Source organism: Macaca mulatta, chromosome 11 (assembly GCF_049350105.2).
Source record: "Macaca mulatta isolate MMU2019108-1 chromosome 11, T2T-MMU8v2.0, whole genome shotgun sequence".
Taxonomy (NCBI): domain Eukaryota; kingdom Metazoa; phylum Chordata; class Mammalia; order Primates; family Cercopithecidae; genus Macaca; species Macaca mulatta.
Window position 1 is genome coordinate 135,782,387 of NC_133416.1, and position 17,265 is coordinate 135,799,651.

At 44.5% G+C, this 17,265-nt stretch overlaps 1 protein-coding gene and 1 non-coding gene across 2 annotated transcripts in view; both read left to right on the forward strand.

Moving 5' to 3' along the window:
* Positions 1-17,265, forward strand: part of TMEM132C (transmembrane protein 132C) — a 439,369-nt gene that overhangs the window by 124,832 nt on the left and 297,272 nt on the right. The window lies entirely within an intron of this gene.
* LOC114671208 (small nucleolar RNA U13) lies at positions 5,194-5,297 on the forward strand. Its single transcript, XR_003721093.1, has one exon. It is a non-coding gene; the product is annotated as a small nucleolar RNA U13 (small nucleolar RNA).

Consider the following 17,265-nt stretch of genomic DNA (forward strand, 5'->3'; position numbering starts at 1 on the left):
CTGTAACACTGAACAATCTTCCTCCTTTGAAATATCCCCAGATTGGCCCCGTGCTCACTTGCAGCTAATCCAGGGCCGTCAAATGTACACGAAGACCAATGGGAAAGTCTCTTCCTCCTTCAGGATTCCCAACTGCGTAGGACCCTTGCCAATCAGATGCTGTCCCAGGATTTCCTCTTTTACTATGTAAAACAGACTCTCCTTCCTAGAACCGTTGAATCCTTGCTGAAAGGAAACTGGCAGACAACAGGCTTCACCACCACAAGCTCATGAATTGACAGCCCTTGTTTATTTTGCTGCAGAATCAATTTTGTCTTTGACAGTCCAGTGTTTGGCAGGAGTTTATATTCCAGTTTCAGTGTTTGGCATGTATTAACATAAATACACGTGCATCCAACATCTCTTAGCTTTCTTCTGTGACAGGAAGGGGTTACTAGATGCTGGGCTGAAGGAAAGGTATTTTGTGTTTGGCAGCCCAGGCTCTCATGATGCTTCGAGATGCCAAGGGGGACCCAGTTCCTATTGTTATTCCATTCAGTTATCCTCAGCATGAGCTTCTTGCCTCATGGTCACAAAAAGGCTGCTCCATCTCCAGCATCAGATCAGCATTGCAATCGGGTAAAAAAGAAAGGGCAAATGGGCAAAGGTACCTGATGATGACTCAGCTGTGCTCCTTTTAAGGTGCTATCCTTGGAGCTCCACCCAACAACTTCCTCTTGTAGCTCTTGGCCTGGATGTTGGCACACAGCCATCCTTAAGGGCACGCAAGGCTGAGATATGCACTTCTTTAAAGACGATGTATTAGTCCATTTTCACACTGCTGATAAAGGCATACCCAAGACTGGGCAATTTACAAAAGAAAGAAGTTTAATGCACTCTCAGTTCCACGAGGCAGGGGAGGCCTCACAATCGTGGGGGAAGGTGAAAAGCATGTCTCACGTGGTGGCAGACAAAAGAAGAGAGCTTGTGCAGGGAAACTCCACTTTTAAAAACCATCAGATCTCATGAGACTGACTCACTATCATGAGAGCAGCAAAGGAAAGACCTGCCCCCATGTTTCAATGATCTCCCACTGGGTCCCCTCCACAACACATGGGAATTCAAGATGAAATTTGGGTGCAGACACAGCCAAACCACATCAGACAGCCATATGGCATTCCCGAAGAAAACAGGGATTCCAGACACAAGAAGAAAACTGATACTGGGAAGCGAGCATCCTCTGCTGGGTGCTTTCTGGGTTTCTTCACAGGCAGGAAAGGGAACAAACTTTTCTAAGGACTTTTGATAACATGGGTAGGCACAGAAAGGGGGTTGCCAGAGCTGTAAAGCAAGCACAACTTGGGTTAACCCACCTGAGCAGCATGCTGGGTGCTCACAAAGGAAAAAGTCCTTTCCTTCAGCCGCACATCTAGTGACCCCTTTTTGTCACAGAAGAAAACTAAGAGATGTTGGATGCTCATATATTCATGTTAAATTCATCACCTTTTCTCTTCTTCGAAGATAGATATTTAAGAATAGCAAAGAACAAGGAGGGAAAAAATAAGAAATTCTACCTTTAAAGTGTGTGCAGCTGTTGGAGAACCACACGAAGCATACACAGGATAGGATATGCATCTGCTTTGTTTTCAGCCGACCAAATCAGGCAATAGTAGCTCTGTTGCCAAGGGAAGCTCTCTTAAGGCAGCATGTTAATTGCACAACTAATGTGTGAGTACAGTCTCCCTTATTTTCCAAAAAAAAAAAAAAAATCTAGTAAACCTAAAATACATGTGACCATCCCAAAGATCTCATCTCCCTTCTACTCCTCTTAGGTAATCACTTTTGTAAGTGTGATTTACTGTTTATAATTTTTTTCTAAACATTTATATGTGTGGTGAGTACATATTTACACACAAACACACATAAATATATACATATATACAATCATAGTGTTGTGTTTCAGTTTTTTGTTCTTGTTATTGTAACGTAATTATTGTATTAAATTTATTAATATTTTATGGTAATAATAGAATACTAAAGATCATATTTAAATATACATTTCATTCATTTTAATGTATTAAAATTAATATAATATTAAGCTATACTGTTATATAAATATTAATATCACTATAGTTGTTTTAATGTAATTGTTTTAGCATAAATGATATGTTCCTTGTGTGATAATGGTGTAATAATGGTAACTATCTACACAATATCCACTCTTGCCTCCTTCCTTACTTACTGAATACTAAACTTGTTGGAGGTGGCAGTGTGCCCAACTAAAAATACAGATGCTTCTCTACCTATGATGGGGTTATGTGCTGATAAATCCATCATAAATTGAAAATATTCTAAGTTTGAAAATACATTTAATACACCTAACCTATGACACATCACAGCTCAGTCTAGCCTACCTAAAACATGTTCAGAACACTTAACATTAACCTACACCTGGGGAAAATCATCTAAAACAAAGCCTATTTTAGGATAGAGTGTCGAATGTCTCATGTAATTTATTGAATATTGTTCCGAAAGTGAAAAGCAAAATGGTTGCATGAGTATTCAAAGCACAGTTTCTACTGAACGGGTATCACTTTCACACCATCATAAAGTGGAAAAATCCTACGTTGCAGTATCCTAAGTTGAGGACCAAGTGTAATCTCCTTCCCAGACCCCCTTGTAGTAGGTGCAGTTATGAGCCAGGATGGCAAGAATGTATAAACTGATGTTCACTGAGTTACCGGAGCCAATAAAAAAAAAAAAGTTAAGTAAATAGACTTACCTAATACAGACATTTTGCCCTTAATTTGTTTCTCCTGGAACTCAGATGCGATGGTTCCATGGGTAGCAGCTTTGTTGTGGTCACAGGCATGAAGCCCTTTAGTAGAGTTGGTGGTACAGAAAGATACATGGGTGTGGGGTCCTTAGTGAATTCACGAAGCCGTTGAATAAGCTCTGGGTAGTGTTTCTCTAAAGTTCTGTGGGGGGAAGAAAACTACAAAGAAAATGTAATTATATTATCGTGGTTATTTGTTTTTACGTAATTAACATTGTTTTCACCCAATAACACATCTTGGAGATCTTTCTATGCTAATACGTGTAGTTCTCCTTGCCAGCTGCTTCCAAATAGTAGTAAAAAATTAATAGGTAGTTGTAAGTGGGAGCTGAACAATGAGAACACATGGACACAGGAGGGGAACATCACACACTGGGGCCTGTCGGCGGGGTGAGGGGCAAGGGGAGAGAGAGAATTACAAATGCTTGCATGCATTAGACAAATGCCTAATGCATGTGGGTCTTAAAACCTAGATGACGGGTTGATGGGTGCAGCAAACCAGCATGGCACGTGTATACCTATGTAACAAGCCTGCACGTTCTGCACATATATCTCAGAACTTAAAGTAAAAAATATATATATATATTAATAGGTAATATTTTTGAGGACCTACTATGTGCCAGGACTGAGCACTTTGTATTTAGTAAGTTGTTTCATCTTCAAAATGGTCCCAAGAGGAGTGTGCTGTTATGAAGCTCCTTCTACAGATGGGAACAGGGGCGCAGACAGGCTGAGTGAGCACCCACCTTCACAGCTAGGAAGTGGCCAGGCTGTGTGTGATGGGAGCCCGGTAGGCTGGCCTGGAGCTGCCCTCTCCACAGGGCCCTATCCTCTGTCTCTCTTCTCTTTCTTTCTCGACTGCATTCTCTCCTGGGGTTTGCTGTGTTCAGGCAGTTTATTGTGGATAGGTTCTTCTCTTATTTCCTATCCAGCGCAAAGCTGCAGTGGACACCTTAGCCACGTCTGCCTGTGCCCAGGAGTGGGAGTGACCCTAGGGGAGCCACTGGCCAGGGAGCATCTTAGGTCAGCAGATGGCACTCAGAGGCTTCAGTGGCTTCCCATCAGGTGCCCCCATCACACATCAGCAGCTCTGATGTGCTACTGCTCCCCCCAGCCTCACTGGCCCTGGGGTAGGGTAGCCTTCTAGTAGCTGGGCTCAGGACATCTCTCTGCCCCTCCCGCGTGGGTAGAAGGTGGTTTCTTCCCCTTCCTCCAGCTAACTGTGTCTCCACCTGTGTCCAGGGACCATAGGGTTTACTTGACCTGAAGGCGTTGGTCCCATAATGGAGAGAGAAAGGTCTGGGTAGGGCTTCGCCGTGTGTCTTCTAACATGGTTCATTCCATCTCCCTTGTGAGTGACGTTTTTTGTGCTTTGTGAGTTTGCAAAGGAAGGTGCGTCTTTCTGGAACAATTGCAACCATCGGGGCCTTCAGCACCCAGCCGCAGCAGCGTAGCAAGGCAGGTGGCAGCGCAAGGTCATACGAGGGGCTCTCTATTCCATAGGGAAACTTACAAACCACCATTAAACAAAGCGGAAGAGTGGGTCTGCTTTTTGCTCTTACTGTGGGTTCGCAATTTGAAATAACAAGTTGGTTCCCATGGAGGTGGACTGCTCTCGCCCCTCCCCTTGGGACATTGCCTCCTCCAGCGCACCTCCCTCTTCTGCGTTCCAACCTTGCCCTCCTGCAGTTTGGAGTCCTCTTGCTTCTTTCCTCACATGGCCACCTTCTACTTCTAAACAATGATTAGGGTGCAAGTCTGCTCTCACCTGTCATATCATATGCCCATGCTGACTTCTTCCCATCTGAGCCTTTCCCTATTGCGACAGGCCACCTCCCCTCTGCTCAGCCTCCCATGAGTTTGATAAACACGGTTTAATTATCTGTGTGCTCCCTACAGAAGCAAGGCAGCATGGGGCACAGACAAGCCTCTTAGTTAATGTTGATGGAGGGAAGACTGTTCCTTATCCTATCCCTCTGTTGATTTTTTCCCCCGATTAACGTTAAGACTGAGATGGATGTCTTGCCGATACAATATTAAATAAGAACCGCGATAAGCTCAGGGGCCTCATCCATCAGACAAGATGCTGAGCATCAGTCAGTTAAGAATGATAAGAAGACATCTCAGGCTGGCTCAAGCCATGGAGGAGAAAAGTGCAGGGGCCTCCAGCTTCAGGCGCTGCTGGATTCAGGGGCTCCATCTCCTGACCTTTCGATGCTAACTGTACATACTTGCAAGCTGGCATTCAGCATCTCTAGACTGACCTGACCATCAGCCAGTGATAGTTCTGCAACCTTTGTGTCTACCGAGGACTGACACTCTCTCTGCACAGGGAAAAATGGAGCCAGAGTGAGATACAGATTTGAAATAAAGCCTAGGTCCTTTTGTAGTCCATAAGGGTGATGATTGGGTTTTCACGCTCATGTGTGAGACGTGTCTCCCTCAGACCTTGTTATGATGTTGGCACCTTGCCCATCTGATGTGAAAAATAAGAAATGAATAAAATTTAAAAATACATAACATGAAGCCTGTGCTCTGAGGCTGGATAGCGCAGAAGTGAGCACAGGGATCCTGAGTTCAAATTCTGATTTCAGAATTCTTAGCTGTGTGACCTTGGCTGAATTACTCAATCTCTCTGGGCTTCAATCTCTGTATGTGAAAATTAGAGATAATAAAAATACTTCATGCATAGGGTTGTTGAAAGTACAAAGAAGCCGATATATGATAGGTAGCACCTGGACCGACACGGTGCTGACTGATGGTTTTACTGTTGTCCTCCTCCTGTCTTGTCCTCCTCCTGTCTGTCTTGTCCTCCTCCTGTCTTGATAATCCAGGTGTCACAAGGATAAAAGATTTCACCTCCCACTTAAGGGATATTTTTCTCCATTGACTGTTCAGAATTCTCCCTTATAATTCCCCATTCCCTCTTGGAAAGTTCAGTTTAAATGTCCTTTTCACACGTTAAAGGCTATAAAATGAAAGAGAAAATTGATTTTATCTTCTGGTGTATTCTTTTCTCTTTTTGTTTACTCAACCATCAGGAAAGCATTTTCTACTTTGTCCCCTAAGACTTGTCATTAATATAATCATTCTAAATGCTGGTATAACCAAACAAAACTACAGATGCTAACTAGCGAGCAGATGAAACTTACATGTGGGGGGAAAATGTGGATGACTCAGTGGTACATACAAGTTTTTAATTATCTGTAATTAGTGGGAAAGAAAATATGTGGACTATATTAAAAATAAGCTCTTTATTTTTGAGGAAAAAGACCATCATAAAGAACAGGAATGCTCTCCTTTTTGTTTATATGAATTGAGATAATTGGGACTCTCAGGATTAACGTAAGTTTCCATCATAAATAATGCCACCATCTGTGATAAATGGATGCCTCTCTCTTTGAATAGATACAGCGAAACATTCTCAAACCATATGCTATGTGAGCAGCAAATGCAGATATTTAAATTCTGCTGTAACATGCTTATATTATACAACTCTAAACCCTCCAGATTTTTTTTTTCTTTTTGGTTTCCATTTCCAAACTGTTTTGGAGGCATAGTAAAAAACATGTTTACATTTTGAATCAAAGAGGTAAACCCGGTCTGTAATTCAGATTGTAAAATGCGCGGAAGAAACACTAAGAAAGCTCTCCTATGCACTAAACACGACTCAGAAAGGCTTCCTCTCTCTCAGGGGTCCCCACACCATGGCCTGTGGGTCAAACCCAGCCCACCACCAGTTTTGGTGTGGTGGCCTGAAAACTAAGAATTTTTTTATATTTTTATGTCTTTAGATGGTTGGGAAAAAAAATTGTTTGATAGAGTGGTAGTCTTTTTGACATGTGAAATTCAAATTCTAGTATTTAAAAGGAAAGTTTTCTTGGAACACAGATAGAGTCTTTTATTTACATTGGTCTCTGGTTGCGGTGACAGAGGGTTGAGGAGTTGCAACGGAGACCGTTTGGCCCCGAAAGCCTGAAATATCTACTGCCTGGGCCTTTACAGAAAAAAGGATGCTGACTCCTTCTTTATATGAATTGCGAAGCAGAGTTACTGCAGTTTGGATGAAGCAAGGTGTGTCCTTTTAGAAGCTTTTGTCTGAAGGTGAGAGCAAACCCTGGTGCACTGAGGAAGTCCGCTGGCTCACATGGCTGGGAGGGCAGCAGCAAGGTGAGATCCAGGCGAGCTTCTCCCAGGCCCCTCACTGGGCCAAGCCCTGGGATAAAAGCACGGTCCCTTCCCTTACTGTGCCCGCCCATGGCTAAGCGTGTCTCTGGGCACTCATGCATGGATTCCAGATGGATAACAGTATTTATGGGGAGACTTGCTCACGCATTGGCCCCTGGGGTGAAAGGCGTTTGCTAAAGAGTGAGGGACCTTCTTTCCCAGAAATCCTGACACACTTCTCCTCATAGGTCCTTGGCCCAGTTTGGCCTAGGGCAGGGCTTTCCCAGCCCAGCACGGTGATCTTCGGGGCTGGATGATTTGGTGGGTGGGCTGTTCTGCGCAGTGTAGGATGCTGAACAGCATCCCTGGCCTCCCTCTGCCCACTAGATGCTAACAGGATGCCCCCAACCCCATTCTTTTTTTTTTTTTTTTTTTGCAGGGTTGGGGACGGAGTCTCGCTCTGTTGCCCAGGCTGGAGTGCAGTGGCACCATCTCAGATCATTGCACCCTCCACTTCCTGGGTTCAAGCGATTCTCTTTACTCAGCTTCCTGAGTAGCTGGGCTTACAGGCACGCACCACCATACCTGGCTAATTTTTGCCTTTTTCTTTGTGGAGATGGGGTTTCACCGTGTTGGCCAGGCTGGTCTCAAACTCCTGACCTCAAGGGATCCACCTGCCTCGGCTTCCCAAAGTGCTGGGATTACAGGCTTAAGCCACCACACCTGGCTGCCCGCCCCCCTGCCGCCAGCCCCATTCTTAACAATGGAAAAAGTCTCCAGACACTGTTAAATGTCCCCTTGGGAGCAAAACTGCCTCTGTTTGAGAATCATGGGTTTAGGCCTCTGTGTAACTGAACCAGGTAGTGGGAATGAGCTTGGAATTGCCCTGTTTGATTTAGACCAGGGATTGACGAACTACAGACCATGGGTCAAATCCAGCCCATCACCTGTTTTGGTACAGCCTGCAAGCTAAACATGGTATTTACATTTTTAAAGATTATGTAAGTACCTATATAATACTGATTTTTGTCTTCTAGCCTGCAAAAACCTAAGATATTTACTACATGGCCCTTTAAGAAAAAGTTTGCCAACCCCTAGGTTAACACCAGTCATTCTCAACCCTCACCTTTATGAGTCACGAAATGAAATAATTTGATAACCTACATATGTACATAATTAAAAACAAATCAGAATAGTGCTCTGTCATAGGGAGGAAAAATAATTCAAGGTAAAGTAATATTTTAACAGGTATATCTAGAAGACCAAATGAAGTGGTCAGGTACTTGCTCCTGTATTTGGAGTCACCGTGGGTGTGTCAGCCACAGTTGCAGACTGGTGCAGCTGTGTTGGAGCAAGTTGACTTTCACACGCAGATTGGGCATTGTGGATGTAATTTTCAAAAAGGACAAACAACTTTTTAGATAGGTTTCGTGGAAGTCCGATCTCCACCCCAGTAGTTGCAATTCTAGAACACATACAGTGTGTGAAATCGTTGCCCTTCTCCCAATTATTTAGAGGATGTTTAAGATCTGCTCTTTGCTTGGATCACTGTAGGTGGGTTCCTCACCTCTGTGAATGTCCAGTGGGGCAAAGCCATGCAGAATCTGGCCAATTCTTTGTGGTTTTCGAACGGTCTCGTGCTGTGCAGAAAACCTAGCAGAACTGGCCGCTCTCTACACGCCAGTGGTGTTCCTCCCTGCAGTCACTGTGCTAATCAAAAATGCCACCTTCCCCAAAGATGTTTCCAGCCCTATTGCCAGGGGCTGCAAATATGTGACCTGCCTGGGGAAACTGCAAACTTTGCAGATGTGATTAAGGGAAGGCTCTTGAGATGGGGGATTATCCTGCATCATCCAGGTGGCCCTGATGTCATCACAGGGGTCCCTGTAGAGGGAGGCAGGAAGTCAGGGGTGAGAGAAGCTGCCAAGGTGCTGGCTTAGAAGAGGGAGACTCCAAGCCAAGGAATGCAGGTGACCTCCAGAAAATGGGAAAGGAAACAGATTCTTTCCTGAAGCCTCCAGAAGGAACACAACCCTCCTGACACTTCGAGGAGTTTTTTTGTTTTTGTTTTTGTTTTAGCTTTTATTTTAAGTTCAGGGGTATATGTGCAGGATGTGCAGGTTTGTTACATAGGTAACCATGAGCCATTTGGGTTTGTTGTACAGATTATTTCATCACCCAGGTATTAAGCCCAGTATCCATTTAGCTATTTTTCCTGATCCTCTCCCTCCTTCCACCCTCCACCTCCATTAGGCCCCAGTGTGTGTTATTTCCCTAGTGACACTTGGATTTTAGACTTCTGACCTCCAGGACTATATAAAAAGAAAAAAACAATGTGTGTTGTTTTAAGCCGCTAAGTTTGTGGTAATTCGTTCCAGCAGCATAGGAAGCTGACACACCGTCCCTTAGAGGAGCACCTGTCCTGGGAGAGCCCCGGCCTGAGCCAATCAGAACCCACTTGCGGATGGACCTGGGTTCCAAGCCACGTTGTGGGTGGTCAGCAGGGGAGGGCAGGCGGAGGCTGTGGAGGAATCAGCCACATGGCCACCAGGCAAGCCGCTGGCTGAGCTTAACTTGCGGAAACACTGACACCATGCAGTTAAAGCAGCCCGTGTTAGATTTATAACTTCGCCTGGGAAATATTTCCCTCTGTGCCTACCCAAGGCACCCTTCTTGTGCTGATGAAGTTCAAGATTCTGAAGATTTTAGAGCATTTGTCTTTGAAAGGCACAGCTCCTTTGCTGTACTTCTAGGAGTCTGACTGAGTCGCCTCTGAAAGTGATTATGGAGCTGGAGCTCTCCCAGAAAAAAGGGGGGAAATATCCCCCCGGGGCTCAGAGGGGAATATAAGTACCTGCTCTTTTAAAGGAGAGTTTGACGGTTATGAAATTGCAAACCGCGCTATGTAATTTCAGCAAAGGATATTCGGGGTTTGTTCAGAAGAGGCATTGAAATAAAATAATCCATTTATCAAGGTGCCTTTTGTTTCAATAAAAAAGAAACAATGAGCCATATTTAGCAGAGAGAGACATTCTGTGTCTGGGGAATGTTAATAAATCACCAATGGAGAGAGGAAAAAATATTCAGGTTGGCTGGTGTTTCAAGTAAGCTGCAGTGACTTGGAAGGAAAATCCAATCAGGGCTCTCCTTGAGGCGTATGGAGAAAGGCAAGCCCTGTTCTGCAGGTGTCTGATATCATGTGAGTAAACCAGAGATGCCTGATGCAGCAGACACCTCCGAAGTCCTGAAAAGAGCCGTTTACCTTGATTTCAGATTTTTCTTTCTCACATAGACATCACCCAATTTTTTTTCATATATGGATGTCACCCTTCCCCCACCATTTCTGTAGTTTTTAAAGCTTGTTGCTATAACTAGTGAACATATTTGAAATAATGGTCATGATAATGATACTAGCAACAGCAACTCCTAATTGTTAAGCATGCTAAGTGCTTAGTGTATTGCTTTAAGTGAGATGGTCTTATGTGATTCCCACCATTGACATGAGGATTCTGAGGCTCAAGAGTTTAAGGTACTTTCCAAGAAACAAAAACAAAAAAATCCTCCTCTAAGAAATTGTGGGACAAGCATTCATGGTTGAACTTCATGTCACTCCATGAACTCCTAACCACTGTGATACATTTCTTCTTTCTGGGCTGGAGAAGGCTTTGATGAAAGTCCTTCCCCTGTTTCTTCCTAGGTATGTAACATCCGACAAACTACCTCAGACTTCCTATGTGGATCAAGTTAGATCAGGGTTTGTCAACCTCAGTGCTATTGAGATTGTAGGTTGGATAATTATGTGTGGCGGGGGCACTGCCTTGTGCATTGTAAGATCTTTAGAACCATCCCTGGCTCCTACCAACTAGATGTCAGTAACAACCCCCTCCCAGTTGTGACAACCAAAAAATGTCTGCAGATGTCACCACGTGTTTCTCAAGAAAATCACCCTTTCCTGAGAAACCCCTACTTTGGTGCTGTTCTGGAAAGTCCTTTGCACACCCTAAATCAATTCCACTTGTGCCTGTCGATTATTTCAGGGGATGTCATTTTTATTTTTATCCAATTCAAGAGGGAAGCAGGACCTAGTATTTTTACCAAGGTATATTTGTGGGCATCCACTGCCTGCCCCATTTAGAGTAACCCCTGGCTTCATCCCATCTGCCTGGATGGACTTCCCGTCCTCACATGCTGGGATCCTGAGCTTTCCCTCCCCAATCTTTTGGTTACATTGTTCTTCATCCTAGAATTCTTGCCGTTTTCCATTCAACCTCCGCAGGTCCTACCCATCCTTTATGTCCCAGCCTAGAGAACATCAGTTCTAAAGAATCCATCCCTGGTCAACACGTCTGAAAGTGGGCATTGTGATGAAGGCAGTGCATCATGTTCATGGAAAGGCTCATTTTCCCAGTGTTATCCTGTCTGGGCACTGAGTGATGTGGCCTTGCCATATTCCATTCAACCTCCTCAGGTCCTACCCATCCTTTATGTCCCAGCCCAGAGAACATCAGCTCTAAAGAACCCATCCCTGGTCAACACGTCTGAAAGTGAGCGTTGTGATGAAGGCAATGCATCATGTTAGTGGAAAGGCTCATTCTCCCAGTGTTATCCTGTCCGGGAGCTGAGTGACGTGGCCGTCTCCTTTGTCCACTATCTCAGAATCTCAAAAACTCAATTTCCGGCAGCAGCTTTGTGGTAGAGTTCTCTGATGAACAACCGACGGAGGACACAATATCCCCAACACTGACAGGCAAGTACAGATAAAGAAAATGGGTAAACAGGAAGAGAGACAGCAGTGAACGTGCTGTCCGCATGGAGGCCAGATAGGCAGGTGCAGCTGTCAACTACTCCCCAGCCTCTCTCCCATGGCCATAGGAAACCAGCATTGGACTTTTCCAGGGGTATTGTTTCAGGTCAATAAAAATGACTCAATTATCCTATCTTTCTGGGAGATGTTGGTGCAAGCAGATGAACTGGAGTAAGAGGAAAGACATTGGTCAGAACTCACAATGCTGTGGCAGCCCTGGAATTGTTTCCTTGCTGTCAGGAGATAACGTTTCCAGGAGAAAACACACAGCAAAGGCTGGCAACCACCTCTGATTCCTTAATCTGCTACCTCTGGGCTTCCCAAGATAAGAGGTGAGTTTAGGGGGCATACACAGTGCTGCAGCCTGTGACGGTGCAGATGGACCTTGCACAGCTTTGTCGGGGAGCCCTTCACATGAGCATCTCTGTGGTTGGCTGTTGGAGATACCTGGACATGGTGCGAAATCACCTGTTCAACCACATGAGAAAGTGGGAATTTCCTGCTTAATTGTTTGAATTATTCTGAGTCTATCTAAGAGAAAATCTCATTTTGTAGCCACTGCCTCTTTGGCACCCAACACTTGATACTCTCCCTGCTTAACAAAGAAATGGCAAACTATGGCTCAGAGCTGTAGACAGGCAGCAATTAGGGGATATGATCTTGGTTTTTTATTTACAGTAAGATTATTTAAACAAAATTATTCATTGATATTAGTACATTATTTTCAATTCTAATTTATAAAGTTATCAATTATCAGTAAGCTCCTGGAGTGATTAACAGTGCATACATTATCTGGTCATGTCATGAGAGTGAGGGAGGTGTGAGGCTTAGGAAACACCACCCTCAGTTGAAAGCTCTGTGTACAGAGAGCTGCACCAGGCAGCTTGGGCGTGTATGTACTCAAGAAGTTCTTGGTAAATTATCAGCAGCCCGATGGACAGGTGCTAGTGCATTATTTTACTGGGGAAAGGAATAATTGTTCTTGTCTGCTGCAACAATTGTTAGTTTACTTCTGGGTGACCATATGCCCTAAAAGTAGGCAAATGTGAGGCAAAGAAAGTACTTACCTGAAGGGAAAGTTTCCTCAGCACCTCTGATGCACTGACACTGAATGGCTGCAGAGAGTCGCCATCTCCCGGTACCGGATGCCAGAATGTCCATGGATATTGGCTGCAATTCTTCCTACCACACGTGAGAAGTTCTGCCTTCCAACAAATGGTGTCTACATTTTCCCTCATTGTACACCTTACTGCTGTGTTTTGTGAAGTGGCTTCTTCCCCCATCTGGCTTGCTTCATGTTTGGGCTGTTGGTCAAACTTCATGCATTTCTCAAGTGTTGCATGAGTTGTCACTGAGTCACATGATATTCAAGACAGGAGGGCACGCTGCTGGATAAACACACTATCCTTTTTTCCCATGGAGCTTCCAGTCTGTTAGGGAAGATGGTCATTAACCAAACATGCACACAAGCAAATATAAAATTACAGCTGTGTGAAAAGATATAAAAGAGAGGTGCATGGTATTTTGGGAGGGACACTGGACCTCGTGTGGAAGTCAGGGAGGCTTCCTATTCATAGAAGAGGTGAGGTGGATCTGGAAACTGAATGGAAATTAATTAGGCAGAAGGAGTGGCCATGTGTGAGACCCTGGAGATATGAAGGAGCAAGATGTATTTAAACTTCGATAATAAATTTAAAACTGGAACAAGGACGTATTAAGAAATAATTAAGCTATAACACTGCTTGCACCCTTATTATGAGTCAGAGACTTGCTAAACACTTTGTAGGCATCATCTCAATGAATCCTCATGCACATGGGAGGCAGGGAGTAGAGCAAGGTGAGCCCTGTTGCCAAGTGGACCAGAACCTCTGGAACCAGACAGCCAGTCATGAGTTTAAGCTACATCACTTACAACCAGGAGATCTGGGGCAACATTATTTACCTTCCCTATTCCTCAATTTCTTCTTGTATAAGAAGTGGTCATCATGATACTTACCCCATGAGATGGTTGTGAAGAACTAATTGAGATTCCACATGTAAAGCATTTAAAAACATACCTAGACCATGGTGATATGGTTTGACCTTGTCCCCACCCAAATCTCATCTCGAATTATATCTCCCGTAATCCCCCCGTGTCATGGGAGGAACCTGGTGGGAGGTAGTTGAATCATCAGGGTGGGTTTTTATGCTGTTCTCATGATAGTGAATAAGTCTCACGGGATCTAATGGTTTTATAAGGGCAGTTCCCCTGCACACACTATCTTGCCTGCCACCATGTAAGATGTGCCTTTGCTTCTCCTTCACCTTCCACCATGATTGTGAGGCCTCCCCAGTCTTGTGGAACTGTGAGTCCATTAAACCTCTTTTTCTTTTATAAATTACCCAGTCTTGGGTATTTCTTCATAGCAGTATGAAAGTGGACTCATACATAGGGTCAATTCTTGATGACTGCTGGTTGCTCCATCAGGGATTGTCTCATGATGAAACACCCTGAAATGTGGAGACTTAATCATGTACAAGGCCTCCTGAGTCTCAGGGCTTCTGATCTTGGCTGAACTTGCTCACTTGTTTGGGGCTGGGCATGGGCTGCCTGATGTAGGATGGCCTCAGCTGGGATCACACCGCTCCTCTCCCTGTGGTCTTTTCTCCAGGCTGGCCCAGGCTTGTTCTTCTTCCTACTATCAGGCATCCAAAAGAGGCAGAGTGGAAATGTGCAAGGCCCCTTGAGACCTGGGCCCAGAAGAGGCATACTGTCATTTCTTCCATATTCTCTTGGCCAAAGCAAATCACAAGGCAGCCCAGATTCAAAGAGTGGGGAAATTGACTCCACCTCTTGATGGGAGAACTGCAGAGTCTCATGCAAAGGTTGTAGATAAGTATGTAGATACAGGAGATGGGGTGCCATTTTATAATTACTCTTCCATTGTTATTATGATTATGCTAATACCTAGATCAACCAGTCTCAATCTCTCTCTCTCTGTCTCTGTCTCTGTCTCTCTCTCCTCTTTATGGAAATTGAAGCTCCCTTAGCCACTGTACAAGGCCTTGCTCCTTTCTTTATGGTGTCTGTCACTTCTTGACTCAAGTCAAATCCCCCGTGAGCTGGAAGAATTCAGAATGAGGCTCAACAGGAAGGGATGAGCTAGGCTTCACTTCACTTCATCCCTTCTCATTTTTCCTCATCTGAAGGATAAACAGGGACCTGTTCAAAGAATGGAAGAACCCTAAGACAGGAGGCAAGACCACAAGCCTACTCCATCTGTATTTTATAGAAAATAAACTCAGCTTAAAAGCAAACGGGTTTCCTTTAGACTTTTTTCCCATTAAGAGAAGGAGAGAAAAGGAATCTTTATGTGTAGGAAGAATGAAGAATGACAAAACAGCTTGTTGACAAATGCTTTCTGTTGGCGAATGCCCCCGCTGCAGATGGGCCTGGAGTCCTGTGCCCCGCCCCTTCACAGAGCCCTTGGCTCATAACCTTCTCCAAACAGATGAGTCTCTAAGTCCCTACACTTCAAGATTTAAGAGGATTTTTTTGGATTGGGATAAATACCTCAAAATAAAAGCATCAGATGTGGCAATTCGTCTGTTGGTTTTTACAAACCATGACAAGTTGCCTAAATAGTCCGTGTTTAAGGACAGAGAGCCAGACTTTCTGGAATGTCGTACCTCGGCAGGGCCTTTTGCGCATGTTTTAAGCTGATTCTGAAATTAGGGAGTTAAAATGGAAGTGCCGAGCCATCCCTAAAGAGAGGGAGGCAAATGTGCCCTTGTTGCTGGTGACCCCAGAACAAGGCCTCTGGGCTGAGAACTGGAGAGAATGTTATTTCTTTGAAAAGCCATCTTGACAATCCAAGTCCATTTGGCTGCAGCACCAAAGGCAGCTTTGATCTGCTCGCCAGTGTCCCTGCCGGGAAAAGGATTAGGGTCCTTCCAGAGGACAGCAGAGCCAGGCTGCCCCATATGCTGGCGTGTTGCGCAGGCTGCACTGAGAGGAAGGGACAGGAGGGAAGGCTGGAAAGAAGGAGAGAGCAACTCCCATCTCCTCTCTCAATATACGAATGCAGTCTTGTTTGGGTTTTCTGGGGGTTTTAAAAGACAGAAACAAGGAGATGGGCTTTCTTGGGTTTTCAAAGTTAGACTTGGGGCAATTGAAGTTTCTGGGTCATGAGTGTGTAGCAAGTTCTTAGCCATGCCCTCATGTAGCATAAGCCCATGGGGGATCTTAGCAAAGAAAATATTCAAACAGCAAGGAGGCTGCTGGTGGTCCTTCTGTTGATGTCAGGGATGGTTACAAAACACCCTGGAAGCGAGGGGTGACATGCTGTGCTTTCCTACCTTGAGGTTGAGCCTGTGAGCCCCCAGTATTCAGCGACTTAGCCAGCTAAATCTTGTAAATCAGGAATCTCAAACTCAAAAGCACCTGAGGGACAAGCAGGCAGCTCCATGGTGCACAGTGGGCTGAATGTAGGATGACAGCAACACTGGGGCTGTAAGTCACCTCCTCCCGTCGTCGCCGTGTGGGGAGAAAGCCCAAATGTTGCAAGTTCCTCCCATGTTCAAAGACAAGCTGGAAACCCAGAGACTCCCCAGTTTTTAAAAATTGAGTTTCACTTTATAAAGATTTAAAAAAAAAAAAACAGTGGGCCAAGCAAAACTCATCTGCAGGCTGGGTGGAGCCCCAGGGTGAGCAGTCTGCGATGTCAGGTCTGAACAGATGCAGAACCCAGAGCCAAGGGGTTTACACCCCCATTGGTATCGCCACTTGGTGTGCTGAATCTCAGGAGGGGGCCAGAGGGATCTGAGCCTTGGAACTGGGCTCCCACCCAGTGGGGAGAGGGTGACACGCTTATTCATTCTGCTAACTCGTTTCACCTGGAAAAGTTAATAACAAACACTTTCTCCCCAGCTGAGAAAGGCGGCGATGATGACAAGATAGTGTCTTTGGTGATCAATGACTAAAAGTCACTCTCCACCCAGATGGGTCAAGATTATCAAAGAATCTAATGAATTTAGGAATAATAATATGGTGGGCATTAACTCATTATTTCTGAGTAACATGAGAAAAATGGCTTCTCTTGTTACTATTTTTTCCAACAAATGAATAAACATAAACGGCAAAATCTCTAAGGGAGATATGAGGAATTAAAAAAAGACCAAATATGTGTCCAAAATTACTTGGATTAGTTCTCCCTTACCCTCCTTCAGTGTGGTTTTGATATTCATTTGAAATATAATTAAGTTCATTTCTTTCCACTTGTGACCAATTCAGGGTTTTTACTTACCCGTGTTGATATTATTATCATATGTCAAACATTAACATGATTCCAAAGGTCAGAACTATACAAAAAAGATACACCCTCCATCTTTCCTCCCCATCCTCAACCCCCTTTATTTCTGCCTGGTTCCCACCCAACACCTGTTGATAACCAACCTTACAGACTCTGATTTCTTGTCTTGTGTGTTCATGTGTGTTACA